Below are 25,016 nucleotides of genomic sequence, written 5' to 3'. Positions count from 1 at the left end.
ATAAACATGGTTTTAACAATAAGTGCGTAAGTGACTGTGGGGGCCAATTCTGGACCCACACGTCCTTCCACAGTGGGGATATTGGTTTCCAGGCGGGAGTTGATCATGGTGTGGATTTGCCAAGCGTGCCTTCCTTTTAGCACGTTTCTCCCTTGCGTTCTGAGTTCGAGTGTCTTCAAAGTCCACGACACCTTTGGTAAAGGCTGTTCTCCAACTGGAGCGCTCGCAGGCCAGTGTTTCCCAGTTGTCAGTATTTACACTACATTTTTAAAGATTTGCCTTGAACAGTCTTTAAACCTCTTTTGTTGACCACCAGCATTACACTTTCCATTTTTAAGTTTGGAAGACGATAATCAGGCATCCGTACAACATGACCAGTCCAATGAAGTGGATGTTGAAGAATCATTGCTTCAACACTGGTGATCTTTGCTTCATCCAGTACACATATATTAGTTTGCCTGTCTTCCAAGTGATGCGTAAGATTTTTCAGAGACACCGTTGATTGAATGGATGCACATAAGTACAGATGTTTGCATATCTACACATATAAACACACCCCAGCAGAACTCCCTGAATGCTGAATTTTCGTGGAAGGGCTGTGGCTCGGTGGTAGAACACATGTAAAAGGTCCCAGGTTCAGTCTTCCAGGTATGGTTGAGAGATACTCCCTGTCTGCATTCCTAGAAAACTGGTGCCAGTCAGTGCAGACAAGGCTGGGCTAAATGTACAATTGTCTGACTCAACATACAGCGACTTTTCTATTTTCCATGTGCAGAGGCTTTAGGCTTTCAGCCTGCCCTGAAAACTAACAGGCCCTTTGTGAAACAAAGGGAAGTATGGAAATTCAGAGCAAAATTACAAATATTTCTGATGTTAGTTCATCTAGATATCATTGGTGCTTTCAAATTAAAAATAATAATGCTGTCTTGTTTTCTTAGACAGAAAAAAAACCCATCTCCCAAGCTTGTCACACACAGAGAGACAAGACAGAAGGGATGAAATCAAGGCATGTCACCTGGAATATATATTCTGCCAAGTCCTCAAAGAGTCATCCAGTACTGTGAGAATGAGAAAAAATAACTTCAGGATTTCATACTTTCCAGAAAGAGAAAGTTTTAAAGGACTTGAGTGAAACTTTTCTTAAATTTACATGAGACAGTCAGGTATGGTTCAAGTTTCATTACACACACACACACACACAGCTGTTCCCTAGTTCTCAGTGAAACACATACACCAACAACATGGTTTACTTTTGGAAGAGTGGCAGATAAAATTGATGAAGTATGCCGAGATAGCAAAACTTACAGGAAGAATTAGAAACCAAGAAGGGGCTGATTTTATTAAAGAATGGGACAAGTATATAATCTATTTGAATAACTACTGCAAACAATAACATTCATTCGTAGGACTGACAGAAAACTTGTAGTCAAAATGTGAACTATGGATTGATAAAGGACTTATAAGAACAGAGTTACAGAAGAGATGCAGAGGGAAAATCATTATATGAGGATCCACAAGGGGGGGAGAGAAGTCAAAGGAGATTTTATTTTTCTATCTGCCTGTGTATCTTCTTTTTTCATTTATTCTATGTGAAATTGAAAATGTAAAATTGAAAATGCAAAAATAATTTTAAAAAAATATATATAGAGAGAGATTTTTGTCTAGGTATCTATATATCTTTTAAAGATTCGAATGACACACTCTGGTGTAATTCTATTGACTGAAGTTAAACTACATACAAAAAAAATCATATGGATTATAGTGTTTTATGGCCAGGAAATCTCAAAATGTTCATCTGTAGAATCTGAACCTTAGTCCATCTACACTAGTGCGGAACTGGTTAAGAAATTAGTAATGGGAAAAATCAGTTTTGCGCAGAGCATATAACTGATATGAAGCTCATAGCAAAACTCTTCCTTTTTTATATTTTTCATATCAATTTGAATATTTCAGCCCTATAATCTAAATTGTGCTCATATTTTTCACAGCAATCTGCTTTCCTGATTTGCATCAACAATTGTCCTAACAATCACATCCACATTTCATAAAATTAAATGCCACAACTGTGGTCTAAAATTTGTGCTTATGTTCATGTCCTGTAAGTTTATTCTTCCCTCCAAAATTCTTTTTTTAAAAAAATCAAATCAAATCAAAACAGAATAAAGTAGTTTGGAAACTGGGTGCAATAGTTTTTTAGAGGGAGAATGCTGCCAGTAACATATGCATTTTTTTCATGGTTTCTCCTTTGAAAAGCTCTTAGGAGGATCTTCAAGAGAAAAGAGAGCCTTCTGGAAGCCATCTTCTGAAAAATAACTTCTTGGGGAAATGAAGTCCATGCATAAAATGTGCAGGCGTGTGCATTCCCTGTGGAATCTTAACCAACATCTTCCATTTGCATGCCTAATGGCCAGCTCACATGTCTACCAGACTCATGGCAATCATTCTTTTCTTCACTTTGCCTTGGCACTCTCTCCACCTGTGGAGAACGTGAGGAAGAGAAGAAAGCCAGTTACATGGAAAAGTAGGTAGCCCTCTCTCTCTTTTTGTGCAGAGACAAAAATATGATCCTTATGGGCTCCTGAGGATTTCCTTGTTTACTGCTATAATTCAACAGTAGGCATCTGAATGCTAGTTGCTGGGGAGAAACCATGGAAGAAGACTCTTGTGCTCAGGTCCTGCTTGTGGTCTTCCCATAGGCAATATGCTGGGACAAAATGCTGGACTAGATGGAGGCCTTTCTTCTGATCCAGCAAGGGCTCTTAGGTTAACTAATATTATGTACTGTGTTGAATAGGATCCAAAATGCAGCAGTCTGATTGGTCCTAGAACAATAGGATCCAAAATGCAGCAGTCTGATTGGTCCTAGAACAATAGGATTCAGAATGCAGCAGTCTGATTGGTCCTAGAACAATGCAGCAGTATGATTGGTCCGCAGGAGCAACCCAATCCAGCTCCAGGTGGAAGTGAATCCACAACCTGATTGGCCTACAGGAGAATCCCGGAATTAGCCAATCACATGGGGCCCATTGTGTAAATAATGTATATAAAGCAGATATTGTGGGGGAACTTCCATTCCTCCTCACCACTATGAGCTGAATAAAGAGCATGAAATCCACTCTCGACTCCGAGTATATTTCAACTAATAAATAAATGACGCCACTCGAGAGTTAGCTAATTTTGAAAACTTAGTGTGTACCAAATCCTGGAAAAGAGTGGTCTTTTATTTTGTTCTCTATTTTTTGCCTCAAATGTGCACAATTCTAATGACTACAGAAGCAAGTGCTGCAAAATATTAGTAATTATGAGAGAGGGATTTAGAACTGTTCCAAACAAGAGGAATGCTAAGAGTTATATATGCAAGTTTGCTCCTAACTATAATATGCAATTGAAAGAAGATTTCTATAATATTTTTTTAAACCCACCAGCTTCAGAAAAAATGTATGCTTACTGCTGTGGGGATTGCTGGAGATGTCAGCCTGCAGATGTCAACTTTTTCACATATGGTGGAGTTGTACAGGGGTAAAGACACTGTGGCAAATCATCTTAGTAATTATTAAAGATATAATTGGATATAAATTTCCATGCAATCTGTTAGAATTTGTTTTTCTTAGGCTATTGATAAAGTAAAGTGAGAAATAAACAAATAAATTGACAACTCTATTCCAGTCACACACACAAGGAGACTAAATTTCAGGTGCAGAAACGATACTTTAATCCAGAAGTGTCCTATTCCTTTGCTGAGTATCAGTCTGCCAACCTTAGCAACTGTTTTCATGGGACTCCAGCAGCTATTTTGATCATGTCTGTGAACAGCGAGTCAGCAGAACAACCTGCACTTCCTAATAGCCAAGCACTGGAGAACAAACAGACTCTACTGTTTGAGGCATATCTCATTACTGAGGCGCATTGTTCATAAAGCATCAAAGCAACAGAGTTGCTGGGTGAGATGGAGCCAGGAAGAATGGCTCGTTGCTTATCTGAGTACTCTCCTTTGACTAAAGAAAGTTCCATAGTTAGCAGTGAAACTTTGAAAAAGTATAATAGTGATTCTCCAGAGTAGTACATTGTTCTGGAAGGGACTATAGCTCAGTGGAAGAGGGCATGTAGAGGACAAGGCCCCAGGTTTGCAGGTCTCAGGTCGAGTGCCTGGAATCTCCAGTTTAAAGGGTCTTGTAGTAGGTTATATAGAAGACCCATGTCTGGAGATCCACTGCTTTCAGAGTGAAAGCAGCCTTCTCAACCCTGATGTGCCGGATTTAGGTTTGATGAGGCCCTAAGCTACTGAAGGTAATGGGGCCCTTTATATGTCCAGCTGTCCTTTGTGGTGTTGCTGCTGCTGCTGCTAGAGTGGAGGAGGGTAGCAGTGAGGGCAGAGGAGCATGAGGTTGGCAGTGGGCGCAGATGCATGTGCCACCACCAAAAACCCAGCGCTTTCCCCTATCCACCCCTTCCTTGGTTAGCAGCAGCACCGCTGTGATTGAACAGAGAGTGTGGAAGTTGACATGTGGAAGAATGTTTTCAGGTTATTTCGCTGGTACCAAGTGGGATTCCTTCCTCTTACGCTGTGGGTTAAACCACAGAGCCTAGGACTTGCCGATCAGAAGGTCGGCGGTTCGAATCCCCACAATGGGGTGAGCTCCCATTGCTCGGTCCCTGCTCCTGCCAACCTAGCAGTTTGAAAGCACGTCAAAGTGCAAGTAGATAAATAGGTACCACTCCGGTGGGAAGTTAAACAGTGTTTTCATGCACTGCTCTGGTTCGCCAGAAGCAGCTTAGTCATGCAGGCCACATGACTTTGCACCAGCTCCCTCGGCCAATAAAGCGAGATGAGTCGGTCACGACTGGACGTAATAGTCAGGGGCCCCTTTACCTTTTTACCCCACAACAAGTCAGGACTGGAAATATGAAAAAGCACTCAGCATATGATGTGCTGGAAAGATGCAGAGTCTACAAGGCTGGGGTTGGCCCACGGAGGAGAAAAGGGCTGTGAGGCCTCACTCCTTGTTATGTTCTGCAGAGTAACTTCTCACCAGGCCATTTGCCAATCAGAAAGAGAGAAGTGAGTATGAAGGAGATGCAATGATTAAATTTTGTTGTCCTTGTTAAGCCCTCTCAAGCTCCCATTGTGCCTCCCATTGTCCTGGCTTGCTGATGATCCACTATTCACAGAAGAGGCTAGTGATGGATGTTGCCCTGACCTAGCGGCACTGAGGCCTTCAGGCCTTGACCTATGCAGGTTGCAATTAGCCAGAATTAGTCATCTGTGTCTGTGGCTTGTCTTCCTCTAAACACCTAACAGTGTGAAAACTGCAGCCCCTTTCTCCCAGGCTCCTCTTTCCTAGTGCTTTGTGCCTGAACACACACATACACACACACCCTCTCCCAAGGAGCCTGCTCTGGTTTTGTTTCTAGCTCTTTTAGAGCCTGTAGCAATCATTAAAAGAAATTTAGCAGCCCCATTATCACCCTGGGCAATTCTTAACTCATTAGCCTTTAAAGCTTCGGGTCTGAAAGGGGGGAAAGGTGAGAGAATCTTAAGCATCCTGTGTGTGGTTTTTTGTGCTGTATGTTTTAATTGTAAATACGGCTTTGACAGTCATCGAAGATTGTGCTCATCATTCCAAGAGCCTGTTTCAGGGTGGATAAAATGAACTAGGAATTTTCCAGGTAAGGATAAACTGGATAAAGAATGATCTATGTGAATCAGCTGATAATGACCTGATGTGCTCTGGGGATCATCGTTGTGCATATTTTCTGTTTAGCAAGAGGAATTAATCGAAAATGGAGAAGTTTAACATGGAGCCAGCTAGCTTTGGAGGTGCAGCTGACTTCCCCTGACTGTGAACTCTCAAGGAGGGGACTGTTTATACTGACAAGATGCAACATCCTGTCTTGGAGATGTACACTTTAGCATTTTTGGCAAGCAGCATGCCTGAGTTCATGCTAAACTACAGCATTAACAATTCGCTATCTGATCCAATCTCTCAACATGAACTTCAAGCAAAGCTGCCCCCAATCCCTTTTTTTGCTTTGTCTCATAAAATGGTTTCAAAACAGAGAGGGGGCTGCCCTTGGGAGGAAGGGAAACTTAACTCAGAAGGTCAAAACGTGTGTGTGTAAACTAGCTTTTTGCAGTATTAGTCATTCTTCTTTTTTCCCCATTTGATTGAAACTTTATTCCTTGTTATGTCGGATGGGAGATAAAGTCTTTATCTTAGGAAAAGGTAGCTGAAGTTAGGTGGGGTTTAACTCAGACACTGAGGCATCTCTTTTCTGCAAGCTACAGCTTACTTCAAAAGCTCAGACTTGGACATGTGCCTCTCACAGGGTCTGCAAACAAGTCTCTATGTGCTTAAGGAGGGAGGGAGAGAAAGATGCTCACACATCCAGCAAATATATGTAACTACTAAGTGCTATTGCTTCCAGTTGGACTGATGGCTCAGAAACCATATCCAAGGGATGTCAGAAAACAGGGTTGTCATGTATCCTCTTTTTCCAGGACATGTCCTCTTTTTCAGGGGTAAAAATTCTCTCCATGGATTTTTTAAATTTGCGAAAATGTCTCTGGCTATACTTTCTGGGTGAGACATAGACATAACTGGTGGTTGAAGATTTGCTTTCCTTTTCTCTTCTCCTGCCCTCCTCAGCAATATATCATAGCTTTTATAGTCTACACATAGTAGGGGTATTTAAAATGAGAGTTGCCATAGCGTCCTCTTTTTTGCTCTTCAAAATAGGACAACCCTAGCAGGGACAATTTGCCCTATACCTACCAGGGGAATCAATTAGACTGGCAGGCACACTGGAGATGACTTCTCAGCAGTGGACCCTATGCTTGTGGAAGTATATTCTAGTCGAAGGTTGGATAGCCCCATCATTACAAGCCTTTATATAAGTCTTCAATTTGCTTCAAGTCATTTTTCTTAAAAGTTTGTTAAACTGCTACTGTATGATATAGTGCTAAGCTGCTTTATTTGTTTTGGTCATATTGGCTGTGAACACCTGCTCCCTGCCTTGCAGGCCTTTTCCCACCTGGCCTGGGAGGGCAGAGCCCTGACTGACTCCAGCTACAAAAGCTGAGGCTGCTGAACAAACTCTTGTGATGGGGCTTTGTTTAGAGGGGTCTGTTGTTTAAAGGGTGCAGGTGTTGATGTTATTCATATTAAGTTTTTGTATGTGGGAAATTTTCAATTTGGTTGTGTACTTGTTAATGTTTTATTTGTTTGACTACTTTTGCTATGTTTATAATTATGTAATTTTTGTGTGTTGTAAGCCACCTTGAACATGGTGTTAACTTTGGAAAGGTGACATACAAATAAAATGATTGATTGATCATGTTAACCTGGGTAGGATGGTATTTAGTGTTATTTTATTACTATTTTGTTACATGTTGTAACAATGTACATTTATGATTGTCATTTTACATGCTATGTTTAGCTAAGTTCAGGGCTTGGCCATAAAAGATGGCTTAAAAATACCTTCAGTAAGGAGTTAATTAATAAAGCACACTGCAGCCAATGGCCCTTCCGGATTCCCACTCCCTCCTTGGTACTTTCCTAACCACCTGTTGCACCCCACCTCTCAGGAATCACCTTTACATTCCCCTTCCCACAGCTCTGCTTTCCAGTGCAGGTACACTTGATATTGCAGATTATGTAAAAAGTTGGTTTGGGGTTTGGTTTGTGTGGTTTTTTTTGCAATGCAGAGATGCAAAAATTCCTGAGAAAGGAAAACAGGTGCACATCTAAAAGAACAGAGTTACTTTGCAGATAGGCTGTGAGAACAAAATGAATCTATGAAAACAGTAAAGTAAATCATAGCACCAAGGAACAGATTTTTAAAGGCTGGTTCTCCTTATGCTGAATCTAACTTATTAACTGGTTCAACAATGCAGCCCCACCTCCTGCTTCTCAAGCATGATGCGGGATTCCATCTTCCATTTCTCACCTCCATGCCTATTAGATTTTCCCATAATGAACATAGGCTGTTTCCACCAAGCCCATATTTCATTCCTGGGGAGGGTTGAACATAGTCAGTTGTGTTCTTTCCCCTCATGCATCCCACCAAACAGGGCTAGTAATAAACGCTTCCCTGACTGGAATGCTCACAAAGACAGTTCTCAAAATGTTATGATAACAGCCTCCAGGCGAGGAGTTGGGGTTGACTGACTAGCATCCTTCTCTCATATAACCTGCACCTGTTCCCTTTCAGAGTCAGGTTCCTCAGACCTGGGACCAAATCCCAAGGGCTGTTTTGGTTGGTTTTTGTTTTTGTTTTGCATTTTATCATCAGAGAAAAGCAAACATAACTACTCCTAGATCTGTAAAGGGGGAGCATTTGCCAAGTCAAACATACGCTTGAATCCAGAGCAACAGGAAGTCCATGCTACACTATTCAGAGTCAGCATGCCATCTCCTTTTACACTGAGAACAGACTGAGGGGTGGAAGGCATCTATGAAGCAACAAACAAAGCCAGAGTCGATCCAACCAAAGTCGAAAGCCAGTATCCTGCTCCTAATCACATCAGAGAGCTGGTTGCTATCAGTCTGTGCACAATCATGCATTAAATATTCCAGAAATGAGATGCAAATATTCACAAAGAGCAGACTTTTTTGTAAAAAAAAAAAGCCCCTATTTTCAGCTTGTGAAACGAACAGTAAATTCAGTATTGGAACTGCACATGCAGAAAACGCACCTCTCTGCAAACCACAGCTTTGTTTGCCATCTGATAACCTTTGCATATCACATCTTCCCAGCTTTGGCTTTGACCGTTGTAACTTGGGCACTTTGAACATATTTGATAACAATCGTGTGACTGGTGACTTGAGATCACATTCTCAGTTTATTAACTGGCCGGATGCTTGGTTAGTTACAGGGCTCTTTTCTATATGGAAAGCTTGCAAATCTTAAGAAAAAGGTTGTAGTCCCAGAAAGCCAGAGTCTTAGTTTCTACAAAGTTTCTACACACTTAGTTTCTACAAAGGGTAGTCAGGAACCTTTTCAATTTATTTTTATGGCAAAGTAGGTAGTATATGGTCCACAGGGTCACATGTTTTTATTTTATTTATCCAACTTGAGTAGAGAGATAGATAATTTATTAAGGTCAAAGACCAGCTCATATAACATAACACAATAAAAACAGCGTTCATAAAGATAAAATATACAATCGGAGCAGATTGCAGCAATAGCTCATGAGTTAAAAGCTGAGTATTTATATACTGTTTTTCATATTTTTTTAAAAAAATGATTGCAATAAAGTTTTGTGAAAACCCGCCCTGGACTAGATAGTAATATACTTAGTTTCCTTGAGGTCTTAACAGAAGATATCTGAGCATGAGGGCTGTTAGCATTTGCACGGACTCCAAAAGATTCTTTTCTTATGGCAACTGAGAGTGAGTGATATCATTCCACTCTACATTTTAGCAGCATGTTTCTGCCTATCAAACCACTTCCAAAGGTGCAGGAGCAGCCAATTCTACCCACCAACCTTTCCAATGTTGCACTTTTCTGCACCGGGCTCCTCTACTCATAATTGCAGCAATGTGTTTGCTGGGCCACTGCGTAACATACTGTTGGTGTCATTTGCAGGATCTGATATATAAGGCAATGTAAGGTGGGCAAGGTAAAACAGGGGCAGCAGTAAACTGAGCCCATTAATTGCTTAGACCAAAGAACCAGGTCTGACTTGGAAGTTGTTATAGAGAGCAGGTCATGTCCCCTGTCTCATAGCCAGTCCTTCCTTAATAAGTCCCAAGCCACTGTAGTACAGTGGTACCTCGGTTTACAAACTTAATCCATTCCTGAAGTCCGTTCTTGAACCGAATCCGTTCTTAAACTGAGGCGTGCTTTCCCTAATGAGGCCTCCCTCCGCCAGTGCCCTTCCACCATTTGGTTTCTGTTTGTAGACTGAGGTAAAGTTCGCAAACCGGAACACTACTTCTGGTTTTGTGGAGTTTGTAAACTGAATCATTCGTAAACAGGACTGTTCTTAAACCGAGGTACCACTGTAATGTTAAACTGAATATCTACTTCCCATTGCATCCCACATGATCACGAATGGAGCAGCAAGACTTTTGGCCAAAAGGGAGAATGTGCCCCACTCAAGAACACAATTCAAGATGGCTGCTGCATGTCTCCAATGGTTTTCTGCTTCTTCCATCCTTTGACCAGAACTTACACACAGTATGTATTGTGTCTGACATTTCCTAGGAATGGATCTTTCTGCCTGCTAGATTTCTAACGGTGTCCAGCTTCTGTCAAGAGCTGGAATTTGTGCTTTAATTGTAGGGGGATGGAGAAAGGTGTAGGGCAGGGCTTCTTAATGACATGGGCAAGCCACATATCCTGACTCTCCCTAGAACTAGCCAAATCATGTTGCCTGTACCTTTCTAAAAACAGTGACTGGAGGGGCTCCCATATCCAGCCTGTAACCTGTCCTTGCACTTTAGTTCTGTCAATAGTCAATACCAGGAAATTCAGGAACAGAGTAATCCTGCTGGGCAATGGGAATATTGTGATATTTTCAAATTTGTAGTATTTGGTTGGGCTTGATCTGCAGCTCTCTTTGTTTTCATCGAGCTCCAGTTTGCAAAACCCTAATTAAGAATCCATTGTGGTGGTGTTTTCCTCCTTAGCACCTTCTACTGGCATTTCTGCCGTGACCATCACATAAATACAATTCCATTAATGATTAATTTTATGTGTGTCCATGAATGGGAAAAGCAGAGGGGTGGGGGGGAGAGAGAGCCCATACCATAAGTTAATCATCCCTGAAGTAGTTAAAACAAAGACCTAAATGTGAACTATAATAAATTCTCACTTAGGAAGTCTTTTCTTCCTAATTCACCAACTGAAATTTGTAATTTGCTAATGATTTAGTTCATTAACCTCGGTCATTGCTGGACCTGTAGTATCTGCATTGGTGCTTATGAGGCCTGACACACAGTGTTGCAGATGAGAAAACACTTACCAATGTATTCCTAATGGGCCATCATCATATTGCCTTTTCCTCTTGTAGCTCACCTATTACTTTGATTTCCCAGGACAACTGTTTTCACAGTCATTTCACAGATTGTAAATAACAACAACATATGGGGGGGGTTGTTTTTATCTATCTATCTATCATCTATCTATCTATCTATATACACTGCACCATGCTTTGACCTGTATGTTCTCCTAGAAAAAAGTCAATCTATTAATTCAAGCCATTTCAATGATGATGATGATGATGCATCAAAGCTGCCATGTCCCAAAAACTTGAGGAACTATACTTTTCTATGGGTTCCAAGTGAGTTTCAGTCTGCTTCAGGACCTTGTACAAAGGGAGGCAGTGGAGCAGAGGGGGAACAAAGGTAGAAGGACTTGAATGCCCAACATTTCCCAAGAAAACATCACTAACAGAACTAGCAAAGTGCACAGGACAGACAAAGACAAGGTGATACATTACTTCAGTGCCCCTTCCCCCCAATGCTGTGGTTGTAGAGCTCTGGTAAAATCATTCTTTGTGATTAAAAGCTAGACCTGACCATCACAAAAGAGCTATCCATCCCATAATCACCACCCTAGTGTTTTCCTTATATAGCAAGCTTTTTCCAGTTTTTGCAGTCATACTATCTGCAACATATTTAAAAAAGCAAAATATCCAAAGCATTTCAGATGATCCCATTTCAATTTGGGGTGCTTTGGAGAGATTCCACTTCAGCTTGAGAAAGCTCTGAATCTGTCTGAAGCTGCCCCACCACAAAATATGTAGGGGTTGCTTATTTTTGTTCCATTATTGCACAGTCTTTTGTTTGATCAATAAAAATATGTGCATGATAATAAAAAATGAAATGATCTAATATGTCAGAAAGAAGCAGCAATAAAATGCCTTCCAGTGAGGATATGAATCATGGCCACTAAACTTTTTTAAAAAGCAATAATAAGCACCAATAACATCGGGGGAAATGTTCTACCCCAAGCTACTGCAGCCATGCATTTTGACAGCCATGGAGCTTGGATTGAAAAATGCAGGTGAACCAAGATTTCTTCATCTGTGGTTAATCTGAAAAAATACTGCAATGGCCGTTAGCTGCCACTACAGTGGCATGTGGGACATGTGGAGGGCATGAGGGAATGGAAGGTTAGTGACGGGCTGAATAGCAACTTTGAACATTAGCTCCAAATCAAGTTCATTTGAGAAAATCAAGAGAAAAGTGAAAGTTGTGGAGCTCTCACCTACATGTACTGATATACTCCATATAGTCACAGGAGTGCAGAGCATCCAGTGTCTGCCTGTTATTCCACCTTCTCATGCATGCTGTTAACATGCTTTTCATAATTTAAATGAGTCTCCTTGTGCTTTTTGTGCTTTTCAAACAGGCAATACATTATCTTTGGGTTGCAGGTGCACCTAGGATGAGATGTCTTCCAAGAGGCCTCCAAATTCCACATGATACAAGAGGCCTGCTCTTTCATTCTTGTTGCAGCTCTGTGGATGATTCCTCTAGATGGATGCTTGCAAAGCTCGCTCCAATAATTCGTAGAACTCTAAAACGATCCAAAGGTTAGCATTTTCTTTTGCCTGCAATCCAACACCAGCAATTCCAGGTCTACAGAATATATCGAGACAACTGCAGTCCATTTACTACATATTGTCAAATTCTGGACAATGCTTCTCATAGGCAAGCAGTTAAAGCACCTTTCACCACCCCTTAGCCACAGAACATAATAATTGGTTTTGGTCCTGTCCAGGCAGTAGACATGGCTCTGTATTTCTTAGTTAACCAAAGGAAGAACCAGAGAGGAATTGATTCATTAGGCAGTTGCCCTAAAGTCCAATGAGAAGCTCACTATGGTTGTGATCTTCAACCATGGGGTGTTTGGGCTGCAGCCCAATGCACACTTACCTCAAAGTAAACCCCACAGGACTCAGTAGGGCTTCTTATTTCTGAGTAAACAGTGTATAGAACTTCCATCTTTTGTTTGGGCTCCTTTTTTCAAACACAAGTCACATGCTTCATAGCAAACTTTAATCAGTCTCTTTTTTTCGTTCACACAGTCAAGGTGACTGTATGGACTTTACTCACTCCATCAAAGCATATGAGTGAAACCTGATCTCCATAATTTATGGGAAGAGCATTCTAGGTTAATTAATAAGAATAAAAGACATAGATCAGCACTGGCGTCAGATTGCAGTTATATAAGCACTCTGGCTCTGGCTCCCAAGCAACAGGAGCAGCCACTGAAAGCCACTGAAGGATAATTATTTCACCAATGATACTTCAATGTTAAACAATATTTAGATGTCCCATGAAGAGCTAGTATGGGTTGTAAGCATCCCAGAGGAGCCAGTGATAAAGGGGTTGTGTGATTCAAAGTAACTACTGCTGCCCTCCTGAACATAAATATTGGGATAGAAACGTTGTCTCCAAAAGCAATGTCACTTGCTGTAAAGAAGCATGACTTACAAGCTTCTCTGCAAGGGAGCATAGATTTGCCACCACACTGAAACACACTGTGCATTATTGGTTAATCAGCAAGAAACACAGGAGCTGAAATATTATTAAGGTGAAGTAATAGGCAAATGTTACTAAAATGAAGTAATTAATTATGAAGCCATCATGAGTGCCCCAGTGTCCTTCAGACTGCTTTGAAAGAATAGGATCTACCCTTTCATTGCAGGCTAAATGGAATTAACCGTCAAGTCATCCACCTGAACTTTTCTTAACTTTTCTCCACTGATTAAAAATAGTGGTTCTGAGTCTAATGATTTTTTTAAAATGGAAACCGGAACCAATGGATAGTCTTTTACAGTCATAGGCGCCAACTCCTAGGAGCAGAAGTCCCCCCAAAACAAAACAAATAAGGGGGCTGGGCTACCCCAAAGTTGATGGGCATTGCCATTCAAATGGTGTGCATGTGCCATGTCCTGTGATTGATTATGTGGGGTAGGGCTTACCCGCCCACCCACCCCCAAATATTTTATTGAAGTTGGCACCCCTGTTTACAGTTTAAATATACTTTGGGGGCAGGAACAGCTGGCTTGGAATAGCACTGTGGTGCCAGCCTCTTACCCGTGACATCATTGCAGTTTACTGAGATGAGGTGGTGAAGGCACACCAGAAAAGCCAATTCAACCACCTATAACACAACTCAAGGCGTGAAGATGTCTCGTGACTGGGATGGAAACCTTGCTGAAAAGATCCCATAAGCAAAGCTGCTCTGGTTGACAGTTTGGCCTACTTCCTCACACAGCAAATAGTTTAACTGTGGAACTTGCTCATACAGGAGGCAGTGATGGCCACCAACTTGGATGGCTTTAATAGAGGACTGGGCAGATTCACACAGGACAAGGCTATCCATAGCTACTTCCCATGAAGGCCATTCAACCTCCACTGTCAGAGGCTTTAAGTCCCTGAATACCAGTTGCTGAGACTTGCAGGTGGGCGCTCAGGCCCTGCTTGCCTGCTTCCCAGACGCCTATGGCTGGCCACTGTGAGAACTGTAGGCTGGGCTAGATGGGCCATTGGCCTGATTCAGCAGGCTCTCCTCATGTTCTTATGAGAACTCTAGCCCTCCGAGCCTCTAATCTGGAGCACTGGGGTATTTGAAATCTCAATTATTTATGTGTTCATGCTGAGGGTTAATGCTGACTGACACTAAAACACAGCCTAGATTTAGCTTCATAAAATTTTTATCCCCGCTATGAACGGCGAGTCTTTCTCTAGTTTCGATGGAAGGAAATTGCCTGTTGGAGGGGGGGGGAAGGCTGCCCGAGCCCACCCTACTGCTACTAGGCCAAATCTGGGGGCTCTGTTACCATGGCAACTGGCCATAATTTTTAATTCCTTTCCTGGTTACATCTGCACAGGGAAAAATAAATTTTCCTGCTTTCATAAATGTCCCATCTACCCGAAGCTGAGGGTTAGGTTCACAGTAATTCCTTCCCTCGCGATGGTACAAGGTGAGTGGGCATGTTGATCCATTCTGTAAATGTAATGCTCTGGAAAACGCAGCTAAAAATTTGACATGCTCTATCAAGCACCCATTAAAAGTCTTATATAGCTGTAGACAGAGCCCTACACTGGATCTGGACATGATGGGGAGCTGTGTGGATTTATTATTTTCATTATTAGTAGTAGTATATATTTATTTATACCTTGCCTTGTCCCCTGATGGAACTCAAGGCAGCTTACATATAAAATTGAGAACCACCGAAAACATAGAAAAAACCCTTTTTAAAAACGTTGATAAAAGTAAAACTATATTCATATATAAAATCTATTAAAACCATACAAATAATTACAATAAAACAGCTGCCATCTAGTTACGGACAATACTGAGGTAGATAGATCAATGGTCCAACATGGTACAAGGCAGTTTCCTATGTTCCTAATGCAACAAAAGGGTCTAGAGAGCTTAAGCAAGCTTGGGGTCAATTGATCTCGCTCTCTGTCTCTTGTTTGCTCTGTAACCTACAGTAGTAATCCTGAAAAAGCTTCCCAGATAAGGCTTACTGATAAACTACTTTCTATCTCTAAATCAGCATTATGTATGTATGTATGTATGTATGTATGTATGTATGTATGTATGTATTAATTTGGAAAGTTGACATTTCATGGGGAAGCATCACAATTCTCAGGGTTTTGGAAATAAAATTGAATGGCAACAGGTAAGACGTGCATGCTTGCAGACCCCTTTGCTCTACAACTGCATACTTTATTTCTTTAAAACAACATAAAATTTGTTGTATTTTCAGTGTTTATGTAAGTGTTTCCTGGGAAAGGACTGTTTTGAGTAGAAGCGACTATATTCATGATTTGGATAAGAGAGATTGGGGATGAAGAAGCATACGCCCTACCAAAGTTCTGCTACCTCTGCATTGCTTATCCCTAAAATGGGATTTTTAAAAATCATGTAGTGTAAACTCATTGCTCGGTCCATGTTCAACCTCGATGACTTTTATCTCAAAAGTCTCATCTGGTGCACATTGCTATGGTAATATAACCCACCCTTCACTGATCCTTCTACATGCAAAGCAGATGCTCTACCACTGGGCAGGGGTGGAAGAAAGGGGGCGGTGGGGGTGGTCTGCCCCGGGTGTCATCACTGAGGGGGGTGACATTTGGCGTGCTGCCCACCCATGACTCCCAAGCCTACCCTGAGCCATTGGGGGAAGAGGTGGGGCTGTGCTGCCTTGCCGGTGGCCTTCCCCCTTCATTTTGGCAGCTCGGGGGAAGCTTGGGAGTTGCAGGCGAATGGCAACGCTATTGCCCCCCTGCTCCCGGGCTGCTTCCCAAGCTGTCAAAAGGAAGAGGGAAGGGAGGAAGGCTACTGGCAAAGCAGCATGGCTCCCTCCCCCACCTGCCCAGGAAGCAGCCCATTATGGGTGGCTCGCTTCGCCCCCATGGCCCCGTCCCCGGGTACACAGCATGTGTGCCGCTCTGGGTACCGGAGGAGCTAGCTCCACCTCTGGCTCTGATTGGACAAGATGGAAAGGAGTAGCAATCACCACCATGGCTTGTAGCAACCATCAGCACTTGCAGTTCCACTTGACTAAATGGGTCAGTGGGTTGACAGCACCAAGCAGCCGCTTTGGAGAAGATGAGCAGTCACTGTCACCAGTATAGGTGGATACACAATGCAGCATGAGAAATGGGGTTGTACCAGGCCCAATACAAAGGCAGTGCATGGTGCAAGTGGATTCCACCAGTTCTCTCTGTCCAGCAACAAGCAGTCTTTGCCACAGTCCCGGGGGTAGGGGCACCATTTGCCATATTCTTCTATGTGGAGGAGGAAGAATCACCATTGCTGCTACAGGTGACAGAAGAGTGCAGCAACAAAAACTAGGAAATATGAAGACATCCCAGCTCCTGAAGATGGACCCAGTCATCCTGGCACCAAGGTACAGCTGCCACCTGTTTGGGAAATTATCACCATCAGTCATCTTCTTCCTATGTGTGGGGTTGCCCTCTTCACTACCACCAGTCAGCTGCATCATGGTGGATCAGGAGTCAGCCAGGGTGGTGGGCTCTTGGGATGCTTAGGCTTAAGCAGCTGCCTGGCAATGCCAACCCCTGATGTGGCCAGAAATGTAGGCCCACAAAGGCCGTAACACAGTGGTGTATATGGCAGCTGAGCTTTCATCTACATTTGCCCTGCAACAGTTCTGTGCCGTGGTCCTAAATCATGTCAAGTTCCTACCTCTAAGGTCCTTTGAAGACCTAGAAGTTGGAAGACAGTCCATGCCACAGAAAATGCCTCCTACTGGCGGAGGCAGAGGTTTTCAGATAGAACCACTGCACATGCACAGAGATTTCCCCCTCACCCAGGCCAACTCATTCAGACCAACAATAATCAGAACCAGGGTCCCCACCCTTTCCCTGCCTGAACATGTGATTTGTGGATGATTGGCGTTGTGATTCTATCACCCACAAATTGGAACGTTTAGAAGCACCCTCAAATTCTGTTGCAGTGCCCAATGAAAAGCACAGAGATTTTTATGCTAAGAACATTTCTGTAGCATGTTGGGTGTTTTTGGCAATGGAAAGGCAACGTTAATCAGGCCATTCAATTCTCTGAAAGACTCTAAAGGACTTGTAATATCATACTCATATTTGAGGGAAGGAAACTCTGACTTGAACTCTGTTATTTATCGTGCATTTACGCTATAATCTCTTTATGCAGTCAACAGTGGAATGCTTTAGTAGGGTACAGTGGAAACCCTTTCATCCACTTCCACCTAGCGGCATAACCTCCTCTGAGTTGCCATATTGTGAATACTAAAGACCAAAGCATAATGGCCCTGGAAGAATATCTTTTCCAATTAGGTCATTTGGTTACCGGCGCGGGGTGTACTAAATTAGTAACATTTGGTAGTAAATTTATTTGAAGTTCTCATTAATCTTGCCCTTGGATTTGAACTTTTCTTGGCCATGTTTCACATCGAATCTGGATTTTAGCTATGTCAAAACAACTGATTAGCTCTCGTCAGCTTGGAGGAGGAGGAGAAAGAAACAGGGGGAGAAGAGGGTAGCGGGGGGGGGGCAGTGTTGGATTTCATGAAAGGCCTATTTACCTAGTCGTTTAGCATGACCAAATGGGAGTGCAGCCAACAAGGGCAATGCACTGGAAAGATTCCAGGGTTCCTGTCTCATTAGGGATCACCATAGCAAATGGCAAGGCTGCCGTCATACTAATATCCAGTGTAGCAATTTGGTTGCCACTAGAGCTAGGATGATATCCCACTTGCCACTGTGACAAATAGCTTCAAATAACCACGGCTCCGTTTTATAGTATGGAAGCCTCACTTCGGATACACATACCCGCGTACCAAAAGAAATTAAACTACAGTGGTACCTCGGGTTACATACGCTTCAGGTTTCAGACGCTTCAGGTTACAGACTCCGCTAACCCAGAAATAGTACCTTGGGTTAAGAACTTTGCTTCAGGATGAGAACAGAAATTGTGTGGTGGCAGCACGGCGGCAGCAGGAGGCCTCATTAGCTAAAATGGTGCTTCAGGTTAAGAACAGTTTCAGGTTAAGAACGGGCCTCCGGAAAGAATTAAGTACTTAACCCGAGGTACCACTGTACACTAAACTAAAAGAGAATCGCTTCCCACACTTCTCCATCAACTCAAAATAGCGATGAGCAATGACATTTGCAGGTCTTCTAGCCAGACTTCTCACAGCCTTGTGAGCTCTGGCTCTGACTAGCCCAAAGGTTTGACTGAGTAGAATGTTCCTGGTCTGAATCTTTTCGTGATACTCATCACGCTACTGCTGCTGGATGAAGACCAGAGCAAGTTGGACACTAAGCTATATCTGTATCTATGTCTGTCTGTCTGTCTGTCTGTCTCTCTCTCTCTCTCTCTCTCTCTCTCACACACACACACACACACACACACACATTTGTGTGCCTCAGGTTTTTCTTTTTTAATCATTTGGAAAGCCTTTCAAACCAGCATGTCTTGGAATAAAGTATTTCCCCTAGTTCCAAGTGAAACAAGAAATCATTTGGAGGCTTGCGGTGTTGTGTCTGGCCCCTTGGCAAAACCTCTATTTTAGTACAATTTACAGCCATTGGGGGTGGAGGCAGTGCAGTTATTTAGTAACTTCCCAGTTCAACCATTTGCAAGGTCAGATCTCTTTGTTCACTGCCAAAGCTGGGCATGCTATAAACTATGGAAAGGAGAGGAGGTATGTAGATACAGAAATCTTCCTCTGCACCTGGAATGTGCAGATAGAGCTCTACAGATAGAGCCTTATATAGTCTCTGCCAAAGGAGGGGGAAAGCAAAAGAAAAACTGAACCACATTCTCAGCCCCGATGTGTTAGGAAAATTGGGCCAATCGGCACAGTGCATAGATATCCTTGCTGCTGAAATTGGAACCACAATGTAGAATACACTGTCTATTCATTTCAGAAGTTGCTTGTTGCTGGCCTGGGCTGTCTGTCTGTGCTGCCTACCTACTTTCTCCCAGCATGTTCCTGAACAATGCCTGTGAGAAAGGCCTCTGACTGCGTGAGAAGGCAGAGAGGCAGCCAGCCCAGGCCATGTGCTCCAGCAGGCAGCATCTCATACGTACACATGACACATGCTGGCACCTGAATTTCCTTCAGTTGCGTTGGCAGTAAGGGAGTGCTGGGCAGAGTGCTGAGTGAGTGGCAGTGAAATACTGGAGGATGCAGCTGTGTGTGCCATTTGACCTGTACAATAATCCCTAAGGAGTCGTGGGTGGCGCTGTGGTCTAAACCACAGAGCCTAGGACTTGCCGATCGGAAGGTCAGCAGTTCGAATCCCTGCGATGGGGTGAGCTCCCGTTGTTTGGTCCCTGCTCCTGCCCACCTAGCAGTTCAAAAGCACACTAGTGCAAGTAGATAAATAGGTACCGCTCCGGTGGGAAGGTAAACGGCGTTTCCATGCGCTGCTCTGGTTTGCCAGAAGCGGCTTAGTCATGCTGGCCACATGACCCAGAAGATGTCTGTGGACAAACGCTGGCTCCCTTGGCCTACAGAGTGAGATGAGCACGTAACCCCAGAGTCATCCGCGACTGGACCTAATGGTCAGGGGTACCTTTACCTTTTTTCATAATCCCTAAGTTAGCCTGCTGTGCTGGTGGAGTTCTGGTGGAGGAGGATGCTGATATACAATGCCATTGACATCAGCTCCTATATGTGGAATTGTGGAGGGAGAGACATACTAATGCCCTTTGTCTCAGACATCAAAATGTATTGCAAAATGGTGTGGTGGGTTTTTCTTGCAAATCACCACCATTCCAGGCTCACTTAACATAGATCATGATGGGGAGCTTCATATCAGTTACTGGATATTCTCAAGGAGAGAGATAAGGAAACACAAAAAAGCTGTCTTAGGAGACAAGAGTAATGCTGGATAGACCTAAGCTACAGCAGCCTTCCCTGGTTTTGTGCATACGGAGAAGGAGTAAAACTGGTGGCTAAGTCCACCTTCAATTCACTAGTATGTTTATTTGTCATTTCAGTTGCAAAGACAGGCTCATCCTGTGACCAAGAGACATCTTCCGAGTTGTTCAGTTCACACTAAATGTTCCTTGCACAAGAATTGGGGCGGGATAAGGTGGAGAAAATTGTCCAGATCATTCCTACCAAGAGCCTTTCAGAGCACAGCGGATCTGTCTTCTCCATGGCCTGCCTTTTGGAGAATGCACCATTGAATGTCTTCCTCTCCCTCTTGGCTAGGACTGAAGAAAGTAAGTGCATAGATATTACTATGATGTCTTGCACAAGTAAACCATGATCTTCTGTTAATTTAGGAGAAATTGGATATAATCAGAACCACAGCCAGGGGAGCTTTTGACAGAGCTGCTCTTTGTTTTCTGTTACTAGAAATGGAAAGATTCTCGCCTAGAGCTTGTGAGAACAAGGCTCCTAGTATTTTCAAAGAAAAAAAACATTGGAAGCAACTGTAGTCCTGTTCAGACTGATGCAGGATTCACCACTCAGCCCTGAGTGCTTTCAAACAGATTATTGTCTCTGTATTCCCAAGCAGAGATACATCTTCCCATCTGCCACTTGGCTCTTGGTCTTTTTTCTGGTTTGGGGGATGACCAGAGTGCTTACCCATCTCTCCAGCACAGCCTGGGCCATCATGAGGTGTACAATTAGCTGGCATGGCCCTGATCCCAAAACTGAGTATGCTAACTATGAGGTGCTAGAATCAGAAGAGAGAGAGAGCACTGGAGGTGGGATTTAAACCCCATAAAAACAGAGGTGTCGTGTCTGGGTGTTGACCTGATGGAACAGCAGCTGGATTTGGCTGCAACGTGATTCTGCCCATCTGAAGAAAACCTTCCCAGTTCCACTGCCAGTGACTATGCAGTCAAAAGGAAAAGGAACAGTCACAGCGAACAAGAAACTTTGCATCTTTCTTGCCTCTGCATGGCTCGATTAGGCTGGCAATCAAGATGTTATTATGCAGCTCCTGTGTTCTAGTACAATTGAAACAGGACCTCGGTAATGGTGTGTGAACTTCAAGGTCACCCCGTGGAGAGTTGTCTTTAGCTCTGCAGCAGCTTACCATTTAGGAATAAAAATGACAATTTTCCTCAAGTAAATTACATCGTGGGAGCACAATAAAATCCTGCAAGGGCAATTGGAATGATCTGATGGTGGATTTTAACTCAGAATACATTACAGGGCTTCCTTGTGGTTACTGGCTAACATGGACCTTGGTGATCTGAAGGCATTCCAGACTGCTAATGGTGCTGCTTTTATCTCTAGGTGTAATTAGAATTGGAGGGTGAGGGGAGAACAGTATTCTCTGACCACATTGTATAAAGATGAACTGTCTGTTGTATGCTTTCCCAGATAGTCTCTAAAAAGAAAAATGAATTCAGTGCTCCTCAAGAAACCAAGGCAACAAACAGAAGAAATTTTTGCACCTCATCTATGTGCATAACGAAAGAAGGTCTTCTAACAGTGTGCTTCAGTTGGTCTCCTTTTATACTCCTCTTGCAAAGGAAATGACAGTGATGCAACCTTGAATTCCCTGTTTCCAACTGAAAGCTGTACTGCCATTTTTAGAGTAGAACTATACTGCAGATAAGGGATATGTCAGAGATGTCTTGCACTGCTTCACTAGCATTGGGACCTAGTCCTTGGCAGTGTTCTACCTGTGTCTAGCCTACAGTACTGAAGCCCCAAGGATATGCCTTACTCCCATAGGCAATCAATACATGATATATATCCCATCAAAATCCATGCACAGTCCAAGATCCTGGGGCCTGTTAGTTCTGATCTACTTCAGAATGTATTGTGTAACTGCCATGTTATTCAGGAAGGATCATAGGCTAAGAAGATAGACCACTAGAGTATCTTCAGTGGCCTGAAGACTATAGTTCTTAAAGGACCAGTCCCATGGCCTGAAGATGAGCACATCTTCAACTTCCCTTGGCTTTCCACCTGATGGGCAAATGCAATAGTGCAGGAAGCATTTGATGCCCGGTGAGTCAGGTTTGAGGGACTTTATCTGTGATGGCAGTGCAGTCTCAGGTTCCAGAGCCTCTGAATCATCAGCCTCCAGCACTGTAAGCCCAAACCCACCAGTTTCAATTCAACCTAGTCCAATTCAGTAGCCAGTGGTACAGCATTCTGGGTTTGGCAGGCTCAAACACCTTTGACTGTGAGCTTAAAGACAAGGCCATTACACATTACAGATCACCAGGGTCCAACAAGATAAAATCATATGGTTGTCCTGCTCATACCAACTAGAATATAATCATTGTATGTATTTTCTGGATATTTTCAGGAAATTACTCTGATCAGTGATGATTGCAGTGCTCCATGTGGACAAGACTTCCAAAGACAAGATACTAAACACAGACAAAGAAAATTAACATGCTACAGTCTGCCTGATGAAAAAGCCACATGCAATCCATAAGCTAGAAAGCAATCAGAAAAGCCATGTGTTTGCAATGAGAAGGGAGAACTTGATATCCTTAGTTTCTCATCATGGTGGCCACAAAGACTGAAATTAAGTCTGCCAGTATGCCAGCATCTTTTAATCATCGTCGTCATAAATAGAGCATCATCTCTTTGCCAGGCACATTTCTGGCAGGTCCCTTTTCAAATTAGGCTTATAGGAAAATCAGTGTACATGTGCTCTCCTTCAAAACATTTTTGCCTAATTCCATTTTGTCATATAAACCTACAAGCTATGCTACATATGCAAATGCCCATGGGGAATACAGAGGAATATACACTGAGGAGGGTTAGGCAGCTGAGAAATTATAAAATAGTTTTTGTTGGCCTGGAACTAGGGTGATGGGTTTCTTACTGAGTAACCTCTCCTGGAAGGTGGGATCCACATTCTCATTCCCAATGAACCATAAGATGAAACTGAGCAAATGAAGAAAGATCCCAAGTCTTGATGAATAAGGGTGGATTCAAACGGGTTATTCATGCTCTGTGATGAAAACAATAATGCTATACTAAATGGATTACAGAATAATAGATCTTACCATGAGGCAATTGTAGCCCTCTGAATTCTTGGTCATAGTAGTTTGGGGGAATGAAGATCTCAGGGAAATATATATGGTGTGATTTGGGAGCAAAGATATGAAGGCAAATTATTATTAGTCAATGTTTTATTTCTCCCACCACCACCATCCTACCACTGCCGCTTGCCCGCCCCCCTGCTCAGTCCCTCTCCCCCCACAAACACACCTTTACCTGCTCCACTTCCTCCACTGCAGCCGCTACTTCCTGTGGATGCAGGCACGGCCTACCAAAGGCTCTTTGGCATGACCTTTTACAACCATCAGGCATCTTCCTGGAAGGTGCTTTGGCAATCATGCAAGAGTTGCACCAAAGTGCCTCTGGGAGGCCACGCCTGTCACCATGGAAAGCGGAGAAGGAGGAGGAGGAGGAAGCAGGAGAGAAAAGAGCAAGGGGTGAGGGATCAAGTGGGCGGGTGGGCAAGGTTTGGGATGGTGGCAAGGGGGGAAATAGGTAGCAGTGCTTCCAAAAAGTACTGCTTCCAAAAAGCACTGCTATTAGTACCTTACAGCAGGTCAACTAGTTTAACACTAGATTAAAAAATGAATCCTATGCACCAAAGAATTGTATGCAGAACTGGGTTGGCTAGGGCCGATGCTACAGGGAAGAGGAATATTGCTTTTCTACATAGGATCATTAGCAACTGATGGAAAATGGGAATGACCCTATGCCTGCCCAGAGGCCCAGCGAAGATTTTAGGCTCTGATACTGTTTGAAAAATTAGCATTTAATAGGACAAGGGATGCTTGCCCAACCTACTAGACTACTTTTTCAATTCTGTAAATAATGTAAGTAAATTAGCAAGGGATAGAGACTGCGATGAATAAAACATAAGTACCTTTCCATTTACTCTGAGGCCCAGAGGAATAAAAAATCACTAGCTTTAGCTCATTGGTAAAAATGAGAGAAAATATTCAAAGTAACATTAGGGAACTAAACACCAAAGGGTTGATTTGCAGCGGACAATTTAATACACAGTCAGGGCAATGAAGGACGCTTAATCACATGGTGCTGTTCCACAAGCTCTGACCTGGAAAATCAATCAAGTATGTTGCAAGAGGCCCATCTCTGAGTAGGGTCTCATGTGGAACACAGGTAGGAAGTGGCAGCAGCCCCACTCAATTATTACTCCACTGCAAGAAGCCATGACAGGTGCTTATTTCTGCCTGCTGCATCTCTCAGAGGCATGAAGAACTGCAAACTTCTTGAATAATGTCGCTTTCCACCAAAGCAGAAGTGGGAAAAGGCCAGTTTTTAGAAACCGAATCAGGCAGCAGGAGGTGTGAAAGGCCTCCAAGAGCTGCTGCCTGTCAGAATAGCCAGAACTGACCTAACTGGGCAAACACCCTTAGATCAGCTTCCTAGATTTCCCTCTGTTTACTTTTGTCAACAAATCTGGTATCTTATGTAACATCAGATATCCTACAACATGGATGAGGAACCCGCATGGCCCACAAACTCCCAGCAGCCCCGGCCAGCATGGCCAATGGTCAAGGAT

The 25,016-nt window shown here is 43.1% G+C and overlaps 1 long non-coding RNA gene across 1 annotated transcript; it reads left to right on the top strand.

The window, feature by feature from the left end:
* The first annotated feature begins 5,539 nt into the window (after nt 1-5,539).
* On the top strand, nt 5,540-23,823 carry LOC144326716 (uncharacterized). The gene is made up of 3 exons (XR_013391694.1): nt 5,540-5,667; nt 20,485-20,712; nt 22,770-23,823. It is a non-coding gene; the product is annotated as an uncharacterized LOC144326716 (long non-coding RNA).
* Nucleotides 23,824-25,016: the final 1,193 nt, after the last annotated feature.

The sequence above is a fragment of the Podarcis muralis genome, chromosome 2 (genome assembly GCF_964188315.1).
Source record: "Podarcis muralis chromosome 2, rPodMur119.hap1.1, whole genome shotgun sequence".
In the NCBI taxonomy this organism is placed as follows: domain Eukaryota; kingdom Metazoa; phylum Chordata; class Lepidosauria; order Squamata; family Lacertidae; genus Podarcis; species Podarcis muralis.
Note: the sequence above shows the minus strand (reverse complement) of the source record. Positions and strands in the feature narration are given on the sequence as shown.